The following is an 18,683-nucleotide window of genomic DNA, read 5'->3' on the forward strand; positions in this document are numbered from 1 at the left end:
GCCGGCAGCAATTCATACCCGGACAACGTCGGGACGGGCTGCTAGTACTCATATATAATAGACGCGAACAGCGTTCCGTTTGCTCGAATCCCTGGAGTGGGGGATTGGATCATTCCAAACATGGAACGAAGAGCAGCTTTGATTTATAAAGCACATCTGGGAGAGGGTCTGATACATCAGGGTGTTGTGGAACATTTTAGGACTATATTGTAATTTTCCCGATTCATGGCCTTATATAGGTATAAATCACTAAATCCTTATATAGGCATAAGAATCATAATCATATTTAGACATAGCTCATGCAGTCCAAATACGACAGGGCTACTTCCACTAGTTCTGAAAATCTACAACGATTTCTTGGAAAACTCGGTTCCTGCAGCTAGGGACTTCCCCTTGCTCGAGAACTGACTTGTCCAAGAACTCATGGAGTTTACAAAGAACTGAGACTCTTTTATGACGTTATTATGTCCACCTTTATGACATACTTTGCAACTTCAAGGTATAAATATGCCCACACTTGCCTTAGCAAACACACAGTGGTTTGGACCAGTTCGACTGTCTACTTGCCCGACACATCCTGCTACTGCAAGTACAGAAGGAAGCCGACGCTCCAGCAGACGCATGAGACACTGTCTTTTCTCCTGCCGAGAAATCCAGCTCCAGTGTTTCCAAGCTACCCTTGCGGGTTGTTGGGAAATCAAGTCCAGAGCCTGACCTTCTTCATTCCAAATTAAGGTACGGAGCTGATTAGACATAGGGGGGTGGTCCACGAAAGGAGACCAAGTCCACATTAGTTTTCACTGTTTGTTTGTTGATGCTACCACACTCAAGAAAACTCTGGACCTCTTGAGTTTTCAAACAACAAAGTCTTTAGAGGGGATGATGAGTGTGTGCAGTGTTGCAATTTAAAATCCTTGGGCTCAATCCTTTTTTAAATGAAGAAGATCAAAGTGGCCAATTCTTTGTAGAAAAATAGTTCTTTATTAATGATGATACAAACGTGGACAGCCGACACGTGTTTCGCCCCTGTGGCGAATTGCGCCAGGGCTTTCTCAAGGCTGTAATAAATCACAATAAAACGGGTGTGAGTGTCCATCAAGTCAAAAAGGAAAGGAAAAGAGAAAAACGCCTAAGACCCCAACAGACCGTGCAAAGTTATCGAAAAGACAGAGTGGATCAAAAAGTGCAAATTCCTTGGCACCTTGGTACCAGGAAAGGAAAAATCCGCCCTAAGGAAGGCAGAGAAGATCAAGGCAGGGAAAATCAGTCAAGAAAATTTTTTCCGGAGAGTTCCACCACCTCGGGTTATGCTGAGCAGGTGCAGGACTCCTGAGATTTTGAGTTTGATTTATGTGAGATAGAAGACATCAAGGGGTGGGCAGATACCTCCGCCAATTTAATCAAAGAGAGAGTGTTCCGTCAGTGAATGAACAAGGTACCGGGACGTGGTGAGACAGAGAAAAAGAGTCAAGGAGAGGAAGACATTATCCATTTCATACCTATTTACAATTTTGCATATTGCCGCAATCTGTGCATGTTAAATTTCACCATAAGTTCCGGTTTGTTAACCTGTTGACACAATGTATTTACATTTTTAGATAAAGTTTTTTTAAATAAAGTTTTTGTTAAAAAACCCAGTTTGTATCTTGGTCATTAGAAAACTGCATTATCTTGTTTCTCAGTCAGGAAATAATCTGGTCGGACATTTAACCAAGTTTTTAAAAAATACAATTGTGATCTTATGAAATATATGTCCATTTCTATACAGTTTATTCATAAGTTTTTATATTTAAAGTCAGTAACCTTTTCATTAGATGGCCCAATGGTGACTTCCAAATAGTGTCTTGTTTGTGGACATGATTAAATAACAACTTGACATGTTTTCAAGAAAGCAATTATGTCAGGCCAGAGAAGATTTTACTGGATGCTTTAATCATGCTCAGTAGGTTTACTCTGAGAGGGGCGTAATCGGGACGGTGCTGTATTAAGAGCCTCGTCTAAAGGCTTGTACAATGGTGCAGTTGGAACGCCTGCTCGCTGGTAATTGGGAGCAGTCTGGCGTATGTTAGGGAGACTGTGTTCGTAATGTGGCTGCGTTGTGTCCCCGCATAGCAATTTGCTGCTGGGAGTGAGGGGGTGAATTTAGATTTTTTCTTTAGTGTATTTGGTTTAGAGTGAAAAATATCAATGCCCAAGTCTTCTGCCGTCGTAGTCAAAAGTTCCAGATGATCTGGATCTGTGTCTGTTTCAAGATGTAATAACAGATTGCTGTTATAGACGCAGTATTTCCCGATAGTACACCTCAAGAGAAACACAGGATTTTAACAATCTGTTTACCAATGGAGATCGCACCACACTTAGAGGACTGTGACACTTGGGGCCCAGTTTTTGCTTCCATCTACACAAAAACACATGGTGTTCTGTCAATGGTGGTAATACCTGACATCCTGAAACAGATTCAAAATGAATATGGACCAGAACCTGCCTCGAATCTTGGTATGAAATTACTAAAAGATTACAAACAGGTCTCGGCTATATTATTAGCTAACATTAAAGGTGAAGCAGCATCCGTGGCAATCCGACAAAAATTAAAAGAACTCGATATTACTGAGCAACCATATGAACTTGCCAGAATTATTGAAAAATCCTATGAAGAACTAGGAAGAGATAGTTTGGATGGGAAACCAGTAAAACCTGAACTAACAGAAAATCCTGAAAAAGTTTTTATAAAAAACAACCTCACTACACCTAAAAAGAAGTGGGAAAATACTAGACAGTCTCTTCCTAAAGAGAAGCGTTCTCAATCCAGAGGTAGGTCTCCTCAAAAGGAGCACTCTGAAAAAAGGTATAACCTTAGAAATAAGGATAATTTAAGAAAACCTGATAGATATCAAGATACTGATACAAGCTCCTCTCGTACCTTTCAGACTTCCTCGCAGAAATCCAAAAGAAGAGGACGATCAGAACACAAGGAAGAACGCGTGAAGTCCAAAGACGATCAACACGTTCCGAAAATCAAAAAAACTCAATTCTCCAAAAAGAAGGAAGCAAGTATTAAAATCAGACATGCCGAGGATGTTGAGGACACACCTCAAAAACGGGGAGTGGGCCCAGACAATGCTGGACAGCGCAGCATAGGTCACCATAGCTCGCAGGATCCTGAAAGATCATCTGGAGACAGTGGATCTGAATAAATACATTCAGGTTGAAACTGCCGACACCAGGGTTAGTGCACCCCATAAGTTATACGAAGTGACACTCCGGATAGAGTGGGACATAACTAGGAAAATAAAAGCGCTCTTTTGGGAAAAACTATCTAAGGGCTATGACATCCTTCTGGCATCCTTCAGGCTGAACAAGACTGGCCACCAAAATGTGTCGGGGAGTGCCCACATGGCGAAGAAATCATTATGCCAGGCTTCTCTAATTATATTCCTATTCATAAAAAATACACCTATGCCAGAAAATGGGCAGTGGCCCAGGCTCCAGCATTATATAAAAATCATGTGGGATGGGATGAGGACTCTCCTCACCATAAAATCCAGTTAAAAAATCAACCTACTGCTCAGAGGCAGTATCCAGTAAAGCAGGAAGCAAGGAAAACAAGTCAGGGAGATATTAGATCAACTTGAATACCAAGGGGTGATTAAAACATGCACCTTGTCAATGAGCAATCCTTTGTTTCCTGTCTCTAAACCAGACAATACATATTGTCTAATATTGGATTACAGACATATAAACTCCTGCTGCAAAACGTTTGCAGTACAAAATTCACACAGTGCAGCACTAATGAATAATATCGTTCGAAAAAATACAAAACAACATTAGATATTTCAAACGCTTTCTTCTGTCAAAACATTGCACCAGAAAGCATAAATCTGACCGCTTTCTCAATAATGGGGACACAATGACACTTTTGTTGTCTCCCCCAGGGGTTCAAGAACAGTCCTGGATTATTTTCAGCCAGAGTAACAGAGTTACTACAAACATATGATGATGAGGCATTATCTTATGTCGATGACATCTATCTTACAGATGATGACTTGAACAGGCACTTGGGTGAACACCATAATACTTGGATTCGCCTCTGAAGGGTATAAATTCAACTTTAAAAAATCAAGAATTGCCCACCTCAACATCCTATTCTTGGGATACAAACTCTCAAGTGAAGGCAAAGGCCTGGCAGCAAACTTTTTAGAAAAATGTGCGCTGCTCCAACCTCCAAAAACGCTGAAAACTTACAGTCAGTTCTGGGATTCCTGAATTTCAGAAGAACTTACATTTTAAACTACGCAGAAAGGGTTAAACCTCTCTACGAACTAATCAAACCTGATTTCAAACCAACTAATTGGACTCAAAAACATACAGAAATTTTGCGTTCAGTACATACAGACATGTTGGTAACAAAACACAGACAAACACGCGACAATGTACGCAACCTTGTGATCCAGATCATCCCAGGGAAATGCGGATTCACATACCTAACCTTTAATGAAGGTGAAAAGGTACCAATAGCTTGAAAGAATTCTGACAGCGGTTCAGACTGCGGTAGCAAAAGAAAGAGCCCTCGCGCAGGGTAAACACATAAAAATAGTTATTCATGTACCTGTCTTAGAGGCAGTGACATAGGCAAGCATTCCAAATGCAAAAGCTTTACATCCAAGATGAATACAATGGGTTAATTCTCTTTCTGCGACAGACGTTGAATACGTTTTCGATCCTTACTTGAAGACACAAGAATTTCTCCAATATGAACAAGAATGCACTCTGCCAACTGAAATTCTGCCTCTAGAACATTACGGCTGTATAATATATACAGATGGATCAGCACATCCCGCAATAGGGTGAAAACAAGCTTATAGTGCAGCGCACGTGATTGTTAAAGGTCACTGGCGTGATGGTAAATTCAGACCCATGGTCACAAAAACTCAATCTCTCGGAGATTGTACAGCTCAGCGAGCTGAACTACAAGCTTTCAAGATTGCACTTGAAAATACCGATCGCGAATTCCCCACACTAATAGTGTGCGATTCTTAAAGTGGAGTAAATAAGGTGCAACAGGCGAGCGGAGAAGACCCCCTAACCGCTCAATAGTAAGTTAATGGGAACTAACCTACAAAAAACTTGCAACAGTAATGCCTATGCACACATGGACAGAAGTCTTTCACAGTCGTGTACAGTTATGGCACACACAAAGAAAAAATCCAAAGTCAACAATACAACGAGTACAATTCTTGACACAGAAGTGCTGTGATAGAGGTTTAATGATTCCACAGCCAGCCGACACGTGTTTCGTCGCATAGGAACAGTGTATGCGCGACTCCTCAGGGCTGCGATATAATAAGTCTGGCCAAAAGGTTACTCCACCGGTGATAGTTCCGACCCGGCAGGGCCCGTGACCATGTAGAGGAATAGTCTCAGTACTTGTAAAACTAATTGGGAAAGAAGAAATGCTCCTTCAAGAGTTCAAGTAGATCTGCCAATATCAAATTCGTCTCTGCGTCAATAAATGATAGTACGCCATGGTCATGTGAAAAGAAAGCTCATATCCCGGGAGAAGTTCCCGTGAAAGTTCACTGGAGCGGGTGAGCCCCAGGTGAATCCAATTTCAGTTTAGGATCAGTAGGACGTCTGTTTCGAGTGCTCCCGGGTCGCCGTGTTCCAACGATAGGACTATCCGATTAGTTTTACACGTACTGAGACTATTCCTCTACATGGTCACGGGCCCTGCCGGGTCGGAAATATCACCGGTGGAGCGACCTTTAAAACATTAAACCTCTATCACAGCACTTCTGTGTCAAGAATTGTACTCCTTGTATTGTTGACTTTGGCTTTTTTCTTTTATAGAAAGAACTACAAAAGACTCACGTGATCCATACACTGAGTCATCAGCGTGATGGTGTTCACCTTGAAGTGAATTCATTGGCTGATGAAGCCGTGAAGGCAGCCGTGCTATCGGCTTCCGTAGCTGCAATAACTTGTTCAAAAACAAATATAGATGGTGAAACCATGCGCGCTGTCATTGTCACAAGCAAAGGCAGTGGAGCTGCGTTACCTCTAAATTGTCCACTCGCGCATACATACATAATTGATGCAAACTGTGTTCCTTTTGCTCGAATCCCTGGAGTGGGGGATAGGGTAATTCCAAACAGGAACCGGAAAGGTGCTCCGATTAACGAAGCACATACGGGAGAGGGTCTGATACATCAAGGGATCTCAAAATCTCTATTGGAATTAGAAGAGATGTACTGGTGGCCAGGGATGAAAGCTCACGTATACGAATTCGGAAATTAATTGTGGTGACTGTTACAAATATCACAGCTTAGAGCACCACCAGATTCCTGACTACAGAGTAGCCAGCCCAGTACAGACACCACTGTTAGATAGCATTAGACTATCCACGCTCAAATGTCCCTATGGACAAAAGCGGTCCTGCAAACACTAGGACAAGATTCATTTGGATGTGGCCTCAGCGCTCGGCTGACGCCCGAACTGTTATTGAAGATTTGCGAGTCTTTATCGCCACATACACAATTGGCACGCTACATTCTGACTAGGGTCCTGCGTTTAGCTCCTAAGCTTACAAGGAGGCCATGGCCAATCTGGGCGTTGCCTTGCGATTTTCGAGTCCATTCCATCCTGAGGGAAATTCGGTTGTGGAGAGAAAAAACCATGACATAAAGCAATCTATACCAGCTAGGGTATTAGGTTCGGGTGATGGGTGGGTCAAACATCTAACAAGTGTCCAACGTAGTCTTAATAACCTGCCAAGAAATTCGCTGGGTGGAATCACTCCATATGAAATCCTTTTTGGTACTAGAATATTGGTTTAAGACCTCGATCGTCATACTTCAGTGGTGAAACAAAAACCCTTTGGTATCAAAGATCGTTTGGCTGTTTTACAGGACTTAAATGAAACAAAAATAAGTCTAAGCAATACCAGTGATAAGCCAAGGACCACTGAAGAAAAAACACCTGTCCCAGCAAGACCTGTCTGGATTCCAAAGATTGGGGATCTGGTCAGAGAAAAAATAGCAGACAATAAGGAATTTGGACCTCCTTACTGAAAACCAGTACCTGTACTAGCAGTCCACGGATCAAGAAGAGTGTTACTGCCGCCCCTTGGTTGTAGAAAGGAGAACTGGTCTGTATCAATTGACCTGGTAAAACCACATCATGTGGCCGATAATAAGTAGTAGGCCCAGTGGACTCCCAAGATGTAGGAGACGACCAAATCTAGCGCCAATCCAAGAGGTTCAAACTGAAAGACTCATCACCTTTGAAGATTCTGCAGTGAAAAAAGAAGGACTGTGCAACAAAGCCATGGAACTTGTGCCTCGTGAAACCCAAATAACACTTCGTCAAGAAACTCCCATCTACAATGATGTAGCATCTGACTATGCGAATATGTCAAGGGAACAAGCAGCACAAACGATTTCAAATAATCCGGATGCAATACCAACAATTGACAGTACTGCCTATGGCTATTTCATCAACTTCGATACCTTTTCTGAGGATCCCAGTGAACCTGAAACAGTGCAAACAAACAAAACCTTCGAGGAACAATTAAGGGAACTTGGTCAAGAGCTTGCAAAAACATATCTGGTTTCACCATGGGTTAAATTTTGGATTGGGTTAGGTGTACTATATCTCCTGCTATGGCTCATTCTTGTTTTAAATTTGGGAAAGCTGATAGATGGAAAACACATTAAAATGGACACAGCAAGTAAGAACATCAACTTGCTCCTGAAACCTCACAAATCATCTCATCGTGAACAACGAGACCTGTCATCAGTGAACATCACAGCGGTTCCACTACCTAGTGGAATAGCATGGGATAGAACTGATTATGATATTTAGGGCCCTGTCGAGCTGCTGAAAATTTCACATCAATTTAAGGTTTCCTTGAGTGATTTTGTTTCACCTAGTACATTTTCTGATGATTGGGACTTTGAGACTGTTAATAACATGATGGAAGTCTTAGAAATGTCAGCAAAATTTGAAAAGCAATTTATACTTAGAAGGTTCATCAAATTTTGAAGAAATGTATTGTTTTAATCATTTTGGTCATCATTATTTGCATAAATCTGCAAACCCTAGAAATGTTTTTACTTATAATCAATGGGAACATTGTCCGCCACCTCCAAAAGGTAGTTCGAAAACATTCTATAAAAAATTTCCATATTTTACTGGTTTTAATATCACAAACCCAGACAGCTTTTACTTCAAAAACGTTAATAAGACAGGCATGAAAAGTATGTTGACAAATACTAAATAAATTTATTCTGCAGCCTTTTATGCTCAATTGTCCACATTAGGCTTTGACTTTTGGAAAGACAACATTGAGACGAAAACAGTTTGGGGCACAAAAGACTGGTTTAGAAGCATTGTTCAGAGCCTGCATCATCCCAGAACAAATACTGTTCTTAAATGAAACTGTTCAACAGACATCTTGTCTTGGCCTGGCTAAGATAAAAGATTTAAACAAACCGTCCATACCTAAGCCCACACCTGATGGTAATGTAACTTCAGATGAGGAGGTAGACGTAAATTATATTTTACTTCAAAACAGAACAAATCCTGAATGGAAAACATTGTTAATCTGGCCTACAGACACGAATATCTGTTAAGATAAATTCCTGAACAAGACACAAAGGTTTACGGTAACTCGTCCAGATCCAAGATATATCCAAAGACAACATCCAGGGATAAGAACAACTTACAGTGTAGGAAAACTATGACTTGAATGACTAAAAGAATCTACACTCCCAGAAATAAAACAACACTTATCTTTGCTTAAAGATGGCGTTAACTTACGAAACTTCTTACTTGGACCTCGTAATCCACGCCATAAATGTTTCATATACGCCGGTATATACGCTGCTTATAATGAAGCACGGAAAGTCACGCAAATGGAAACAGCTGAAAGAATACGAGGAATTGATCGTATTAATTTAGAGAAAGCACTCTCTGTAGTTGACAATGGGTTAACAACTCTGTCGTCCAGAATTAAGTCTTTGGACAGCATTGTATCATCTGTCAAAGACATAATGGAACAGGACTTGCTTATGTTACAACATGGCCAGTCTCAATTACGTTCTATAATGCTGCTAGGTAGGACGTTACAAAACCTTCGTTCTTGCTATGTGCCTTGGCGTCTAATCAACACTACGTCATTGTTTACTGTATTTAACCTTACAGATAAACACATTTCTTTGGCATAGAGGGGAGCAGACTATACGGTGCTAAGCATAGAAAAACTGGAGAGATTACCATTGACCGTTTCTGAGAAACCATCAGTTGAATGGATAATACATGGCATCATCACGATACCAGTGACGATTTTCCAGTTTCAGTATTGCTTACGACAGATACCAGCAGGCCTGTATGAAAGGTTGGGTAAAGAATACATTAAGTCGATCCGGGATTTACCATTCACACACAAATGTTGGAGTGGGGGAAATGAGGCATTTCTTAGTGGAAAAAACTGTAAAACCACATTAAGCGGTACACTTCTGTGTCAAGGCATTAATTTACATGGAGCCTGTGAGGATTCTTCAAACAACTATGGCCTTCACTGAACATCTCTTCTATACGAATTGATACTTTAAGCAGAATGAAAGCTATTCTTTTACAAAAAAAAGTGCCACTGACCTCGTCCAGAGAGACGTATGATCTGCAAGTTGCAAGTACTTCTGCAGAGATACATGCATTATAAACAACAAACTGCCCAATACATTTCGCAGAAATGTTAGGTTGTATCTTAAACATGTCTGATACCAGTGGTATTGTACATGTATTTAAGGTGATTTTTTCGGGACTGTTAGCACCCTTTGAAGCAGCCCTGGGCTTTTTTCCTAACTTCGTACACTCTGTGTTCGGCGGCCTGCCTCTCATCTCGGGACTCGCAGCAGGGATCCTATTTTTATTCCTCCTGCTCCATTATGGCATGTCCGGCCACCAGCGATACCCAAGTCAACATGGAGAATGCTCCCCAGGCCATGCGGTATTGTGACAGAATAACACAGATCCTTGGCTTGGCTCGATTAAGAGATCTGAATACCACATGGTTCCTGTCATTCAGACCAATCTGGCAGGATTGCATCTTACCTGTTCTATGATGCCTGCTTTGTGGAGAGGAATGCGTGTTAGATATCTGTCTAACACTACCATTGACAATGCCAACGAATGTTGATGCATTACTGAGTCCGATAACGGCTCATGTGTTGTGTTGCCCCCAACAGCTACCAATCCTGATGACTGCATTCATTGAGATCTCTAAAATTTGACCTTCAATTTTTTCAAAACAAAAAACCTCTAACTCTAAGCCCGAGATGCTGAAATAGTAGGGCTGCAGGAAACCTGGCTATGCGACAATACCCCTGTTTTTGAAGGTTTTGTACAACTACATAAGCCAGCATGAAGGAAAAGATTTGGTCGTCCTGCTGGGGGCATTATGACGCTTGTCTTGACTAAGACAGCAAAAAGGGTCACGACTGTAAATGCGACTTGCAAATGGTTACTGGTTAGTGATGTATCCTTGCTGGGCTCGGAAGGGTTGAATGATCACATGATAATTGTAAATGTTTATATGCAATGGGAATCAAATGAAGACTATGAGAGTGAAATGCGATGTTTTGAACATGACCTGGATATACTGTGTGAAAAGTTTGGAAACTATGCAATAATCTTAATGGGGGATTTCAATCATAAATTGAACCCCTTGAGAAATTATCAATGGTTTAAAGATCTCTTGAGCTCAAATAACATACCCCCAGCATTGTTTCCAAATTGTATAATCTCCAAACAAGACATGAAGTTGGGCAAACTTTTGGGGCAAAAAGGACTGTTTTGCTTAAACGGCAGATGGGAAACAGACTGTCCGGCAAAGCAGACCTTTAAGTTTGGTTCCCAACTTTGTCCGATCGATTACGTATTTATGCAAGCGTGGAAGTTTGACCTTATCAAGGGGTTTCAGATAACCCCTTGTGACGGTAGTGACCACAATATTTTGCAATTTTCATTAGCATGGGGACCCCCAAGCTCTAGAGAACTGGTGCTCCCTCAACAAGTAGAGTACCCTAAACGGCTGACAACAAGATTAACCGAGCCGTATATGGAAAAGTTGGCAGGATTCCAACATAAAGTGGGTTTGGAAGACGCAAGGACTAAGAAAGTGCCGTGGTTCGAGAAAAAGATAAAAGAAATGGCGCAGTGCCTTAAGGTAGACCTAAAAAGCAAGAACTCATATACCACTACTAAACAATAAGCAAGGTAAACAGCCAAGTTGGTTCAATGAGGAGTGTCTTAACAAGAAAAGAGAAATAAGAAGAGAAGAAAGAACCCTGAGGGAAAAATATGATCCAATAAGGCATAAAAATCTAAGTGACATGAGGAAGGATTATAAAATGTTAGTTAGAAACCTGAAGAGGGTATTCAAAGAGAAATGCTGGGCAAACTTGCTGGATATTATTGAATCTAAAAACTTGCGTAAGTTTTGGAATCTGATAAAGGAAGCATCCGGACAGGCTAACGGGGCTATGCCTTATGTAGTAGAGGAAGCCGCTTGGGAAGAATATCTAGGTGAGTTATATGGAACATACGCTGAAGAAGAAGGTGGGGATGTTGGTCCTTGGACGGAGGCGGTAGTAGATTTAAAACCTTTGTTTACAACAGAAAAGGTATATTCAATTATAAGAAGTTTAAACCTAACCCGTGCTGCAGGTCCTGATAACCTGCCAGCAATTATTATAAAATCCCAGCAAGATTGGTGGGCGCAATTTTTCTCCTACATGTTTCTGGCTATATTGGAGTCAGGCATGATCCCCGAAACTGGAGGGGAGCAGTAATCAGACCGATCCACAAGAAGGGCGATAGAAAAGCGCCCAAAAATTATAGACTCATTAATTTGCTGGATGTCGGGGAAAAGGTATTCTCCAAAATAATTTTGGGCAGTTTGAAGACTGGGCGGAGTGGTGGTCAATCGTGCCAGTGGAGCAAGGAGGCTTCAAGAAGGGGCACTCCACGATCGATCACTGCTTCGCATTGTGGGCGGTTGCGAGGAAGTCTGTGGAAAAGCAGGGGAAGTTATGCTGCTGTTTCGTAGACTTCCGCGCAGCATTCGACTTAGTAGACAGGAATTGCCTGTGGGAGTCCCTAAGAAAACTTAATATCCCCGAGGGGCTCTTGAAAATTATCCAGGAGTTACATAAACATAACTGGGCGCAAGTCATTAAAGATGTAGATGGAGCCTTGACTCCTAAAATATTGATTAAGAATGGCCTAAGACAGGGATGTGTGTTAGCCCCCTTATTATCTTCAATATACCTGGCTGATCTCTCATCTATTCTAGAAGTGAGTAGAAGTGCTAGCCCCAAAATGCATGGGAAACATCTGTCCTGTCTGCTGTACGCCGATGATTTGGTAATCTTTGACCAAACAGAAATCGGATTGCAAAGGAAGCTAGCTGCCTTCAATAAATATTGCTTGGCTAAACGCCTGACGGTAAATATGGATAAAACTAAAATTCTATGTTTTGGGAACAAAACCCTGAATTCTAATTGGTATCTGGGAACTACTAAACTAGAAAGTGTGAACGAATACAGATACCTCGGTATTTGGTTTGAAAAGTCTTTAAAATGGGATATCCATTTAGTAGCCCAGACTGCCAAAGCCCATACATCAGGATGCGGGCTAAGGAAATTTAGCCAAGTTTACGGGGATATGTCACATAGACCATTACTGAAAGCCTATAAGGCAATGATACCCCCACAAGTGCAGTATGGAGCCGAAGTTCTATATTTGAGCGGGAAGAATAATTGGGACATTGAGGAGGGGAAATGTGTAAAACCGTTGATGTCACTACCCGGCTCCTCTATGATTCAGGCAATCCGAATGGAATTAGGCGTGACCTCATGGAACATACAGGTACAAGTGGCCCTTTTAAGATTTTGGGAAAGATTGGGATCCGAGGAAGTCACAAAAGTGTCACAATGGTGTAAAGAGGAGATCTTGCACAGTGAATTAAATTGGGCCAGCAGGATCAGAATGAAATTGTGTGCACTGTGTAAAAACTTAAATGGAAAATTTGACCAGGCGACACTGTCGGTTGAAGCCTCAAATGCGGAGCTTAGAACAGCAGGAAGAGAAATATCCAGGCAAAATTATATGATATATTTGAAAAAGAAAGTGTCAGTCCATTATATGATAAATAGCTGGGAGAATGATACATGATATCCCTATTTGGATACACTACCTAATGCTGGATTAAGAGCTGAGGTGCTCCGATGGAGAATAGGGATTAACTGTTGGGTTTCTCTGAGAAACAGAAAAGCAGAATTGGTACAACCGGATGGTAAATGCCGCTGTGGATTAGGTACCAAGTGTGATATTCTACATATCTTACTAGACTGTCAAAAATGGGTGTCACAGCGGAAACTGTTTTTGCGACCCTTGTTTTTAAAATATGGTATAACTGAGCGCCTCTTAGCAATTAACCTACTTACATACCAAATCTTGATATAGCAATCACCATGGCAAAATATATGAAGGCGGTAAAAAGGACTCTGTTGGATCCAAATATAGTTGGATAGAAATTGGCATGAAGTAATAGTAGGTCACGCTCTAGAAAATTGTGTCTAGGGCGGAACGCTATCCCTAAGTTAAAGCTTCACTGTATTGCTGATTACAATATGGGGTGTAGTGCTGTAGGAAAATTTGTCTCTTTTAAAGTATTTGCAGAATTTTTTATACATGTTTTTAAACTATTTATTGTAATATGTATTCTGTTTGGAGACCAATGGTCTAATAAACATACTTTTACTACTACTACTACTACTAACTTTGGGACTGCATTTTTCTAAGATTTTGATTTGACTTTTTTCCGAAACAAAATGAACTTTGGCACGATGCAATCTTCTAAAAGTAAAACTATTCTTAGAGAACAAGAATTCTTTGAATACTTCCTAGGAATAATATTGACCTAATACACATACCAAAGCTAAAACAGTTTGTATATTCTGCTATGGGATGGTCTCAACCTTTTTTCTGTATTTAGAGCCATTTCATGAATGTGAATTTCCCGACTCATTCGGTTAGCATTACCATTATCATATCATATGCTTACAAATGAGATCATTGCTTTCAAATGCATACTGTACAAATGCTCTTTTTGAGTACAACCATTTTTAAATGCATTTCATGTATTTTTGGGGGGATTGTAAAACATATGCTCTAGATTATATGTTTTAGTGCTTCGAGGACCATATAAAGAAACTCACGGGGTTTGTTTTGCCACCCTAAAAACCCTACGTAGGTTCTTCCCTCTTCTACCACAAGAAGCAAAAGAGACAGTCATCCGTGCCTTAATTCTCTCTAGGCTAGACTACTCGAACGGACTGTTCTGTGGATTGCCGGCATACCTGATTCACCGCCTTCAGGTCATTCAGAACGCCGCCGCCAGACTCCTGTTTAATGCACCTAGGCGCTCCAGTGCCCGTCCCCTGCTTTGTGCTCTCCACTGGCTCCCGGTCGCCGACAGGATTTTGTTCAAAATTCTAGTGCTGGCCTTCCGAGCCATCTATCAAACTGGCCCTGTCTATCTGAGAAAAAGGTTCTGTTTGTATGTACCTAACCGCCCTCTACGATCGGCCAACTTGTGCCAGATGTCTGTCCCCAAATTTAAATATTGCAGACTTGGCGGCCAATCAATCTCGGTAAAAGCAGCAAAATCCTGGAATGCCCTTCCCTTCCACTTAAAAACTGCACCGTCTCTTAATATTTTTAAGAAAGGACTGAAAACTCACCTTTTTAATATTAAAGTCTAATTCTTTCTGCTATGTTTCTTAATATTTGTCCTTTGCCAGTCTGCTCCGCCTTTACCGCGCCAGGATACTATTTTTTAGTAATAGAGCGCGTTATAAAAGCCTTTAATAATAATAATATTAATAATAATAACTTAGATGAACATGATAACGTGGAGTGGGTGTTGTGGAACATTTTAGGACCATATTGTCATTTTCCCGATTCGTGCCCTTCTAAAGGTATAAATCACTAAATCCTTATATAGGCATAAGAATCATAACCACATTTAGACATAGCTCATGCAGTCCCACTAGTTCCACAAATCTACAACGATTTCTTGGAAAACGACTCCAGCAGCTAGGGACTTCCCCTTGCTCGAGAACTGACTTGTCCAAGAACTCATGGAGTTTTCAAAGAACTGACACTCTTTTATGACGTTATTATGTCCACCTTTACGTCAAACTTGGCAACTTCAAGGTATAAATATGCCCACACTTGCCTTAGCAAACACACAGTGGTTTGGAGCAGTTCGACTATCTACTTGCCTGATGCATCCTGCTACTGCAAGTGCCGAAGGACGCGGACCCTCCAGCAGACGCATTGAGAGAGATACTGTCTTTTCTCCTGCCGAGAAATCCAGCTCCAGTGTTTCCAGTGTTTCCAGTGTTTCCAAGATACCCTTGTGGGTTGTTGGGAAATCGAGTCCTGAGCCTGACCTGAGCCTGAGCCTGAACTTCTTCATTCCAAATTAAGGTACGGAGCTGATTAGACCCTAAGACAAATCTTGGACAGATTCTTGGCAAAAGAATAATATATTTATTCTACACCACCCTTGTACTAAGCTTAGGTTAGGTACATCGGGGTAGGCGTATTTTAGAATCACCAGTTGAGTACTTTTAGCCTCTGTTATTTATGTATGTATTTCGTTATGGTTTAGGAACCATACAATGCTCTTACAGTATTATTTTATTCTACTCTTTCTACTGAATGCATTATATTTTGCAACCAGTTTTACGATTGTAGCAGTTCACTTCTTATGCCTGAGAAAGAAGACTGTTTAATAAATCCTTTTTATTGAAAACGCCTGTCTATTTTTTTTTGGGCACCTCTGGTGAAACGAAGCATACACGATTGACTGAGTGAAATATCTATCTATTGTTTCCACGACTTTGATGATCAGTTTTATCTTGGGGAAACAAAGTTGTCATGTTTATGCGATTGTCAGAAACGAATCCATTCTTGTTTATTCGAGAAAGTTTCTAGTGACCACTGAGCTAGCTGGCACTCACAATTAAGTCTAATATGTTCGATAGAGACCTAGTCGACCTAAGTCCTACGTCAAATCTATAGGATATATTATTCCAATGCGCAGAGCCTATTGGGAATATAGGAACTACACAGCAAGGGGATCTCTAAAACAATATTAACTTTAAAAGAGAGGTACTGGTGGTCAGGGATGAATGCACATATTCACATCTTCATCAATAACTGCATAAACTGCAATAGAGATCGCAGTACAGAAGAACACCAGACACCTGACTACAACATAGCCAGCCCAGTAAAGACACCATTGTTAGACAGCATTAGACTATCTACACGCAGGCGTCCCTTTGTACAAATGCAGTCCCAAAAACACTAAGTCAAGGTTCCTATGGATGTGGCCTCAGCGCTCGGCTGACGCTCAAACTGTTATAAAAGATTTGCGAGTCTTTATTGGCACATATGCAATTGGCACACTATACTCTGACCAGGGCCCTGCGTTTAGCTCTTGAGTTTACAAAGAAGCCATGGCCAGTTTGGGCGTAGCATTGCGGTATTCTTCTCCATTCCATCCTGAGGGAAATTCTGTTGTAGAAAGAAAAAACCGGGACATAAAGCGGTCTGTAACAGCTAGGGTATCAGGTTCGAGTGATGGGTGGGTCAAACATCTTCATGGGGGTCCAACGTGCATTAAACAATTTACCAGGAAGTTCTCTAGGGGGTGTCACTCCATATGAGGTCCTATTTGGGACTAGAATGTTGGTACCGGACCTTGAGTGTCATGGAACAGTGGTGGAAAATAAGCATTTTGATATCAACGATCATTTGGCTGTTTTACAGGATTAAATGAACTAATATCGAAACAAATCAACGTGTTCCTGAAGCCAACCACCACTGGGGAAAAACCAGCCGTCCCAGCAAGGCCTGTCTGGATTCCAACGCTTGGTGATCTAGTCAGAGAAAAGATCGCGGACAAGAAGGAATTTGAGCCTTCTAACAGACAACCAGTACCTGTCCTAGCAATCCACGGATCAAGAACAGTACTTTTGCCGCCTCTTGCTGGTAAAAAGGAGAAAAGATTTGTGTCCATCGACCTGATCAAACCACACTATGTGGCCGGTACTAAACAGTAGACCAAGTGGACTCGGACAATGTAGCAGACACACTCCTGTAGCTACAATCCAAGAGGTTCAAACTGAGAGACTCATCACCGTTGAAGATTCTTCAGTAAGAAGTGAAGGACTAAGCAACAAAGCTATGGAACTCATCCCTCTTGAGACCTAAATAATAGTTCGTCCTGATACACCTGTCTACAACGAAGTAACAAGTGATCAACTGGTTCCAGTGATTTCAACGAATCCTGATGCAATTCCAACCATTGACAGAACTGCCTCTGGCTATTTCATTAACTTTGATATGTTTTCTGAGGATCCCAGCAAACCTGAAACAACGCCAGCACAAAGAACTTTCAAAGAACAAGCAACAGGCTTTTTTCATCTCCTGAAAAGACTTATCTGGTTTCACCATGATTTGAACTATGGATTGTTTTTGGAATATTCTTCTTTCTAATTTGGTTAGCTCTGGTAGTAACTCTGGGTATGCTGATAAATGGAAGATATATTCAAATGGACACAGCAAGTAAAAGAGTGAACTTACTTCTCCAGCCACAAAAATCATCCCATCATGAAGCAAGAGACTTGTCAGCAGTGAACATCACAGCTGTTCCTATACCAGATGGTATAGTTTGGGACAGAACTGAATATGACATTTTTGGCCCGTCTGAACTTTTGAAGATTCCACACTTATTTAAGATTTCACTAAGTGGCTTTATTACCTCTAGTACCTTTTCTGATGATTGGGACTTCGAGATTGTTAATAACATGGTGTCTGATCTAGAAATGTCTTCAGTATTCACAAATCATGAATATTTAGAGGGTTCATCAGACTATGAACAAATGTATTGTTATAATCATTATGGTCATCATTTCTTGCATAAAAGTGTAACACCTTGAAATGTATTTATGTATAATCAATGGGAACATTGCCCTACACCTCCAAAGGGTAGCTCAAATACTTTTGCAATGAAGTTTCCATATTTTTCAGGGTTCAACTTGTCAAATAAGAAACGTTTTATTTAAAAAATGTGAACAAGATAGGAACGAAAAATATGTTGACTAATACAAAACAGATTTATTCTGCAGCCTTTATTGCCCAACTGTCTAGTCAGGGTTTTGACTTTTGGAAAGACAACATTTAGACAAAATCTGTCTGGGGTACAAAAGATTGGCAAGTGCAGGGAGTAGGCGCTTTGTTTAGAGCCTGTATCATCCCTGAGCAAATTATATTTTTGAATGACACTGTCCTACAAACGTCTTGCCTTGGATAGCCAAGATCAAAGACATGAACACTCTGTCCATACCTGCACCTGCAAGTAATAGCACTATACAGGGGGAGGTCGACGTACATACTATTTTACATCATAACAAATAAGATCCAGACTGGAACAAATGGTTGCTCTGGCCCACAGACACAAACAACTGTCAAGATTGATTCCTGAACAAAACACAAGGTTTCATTTTCAATAGCACTGATGTGGCACTAGAGGATCTCTAGTGTCATCC

This window comes from Lissotriton vulgaris, chromosome 7 (genome assembly GCF_964263255.1).
Source record: "Lissotriton vulgaris chromosome 7, aLisVul1.2, whole genome shotgun sequence".
NCBI classification, from domain to species: domain Eukaryota; kingdom Metazoa; phylum Chordata; class Amphibia; order Caudata; family Salamandridae; genus Lissotriton; species Lissotriton vulgaris.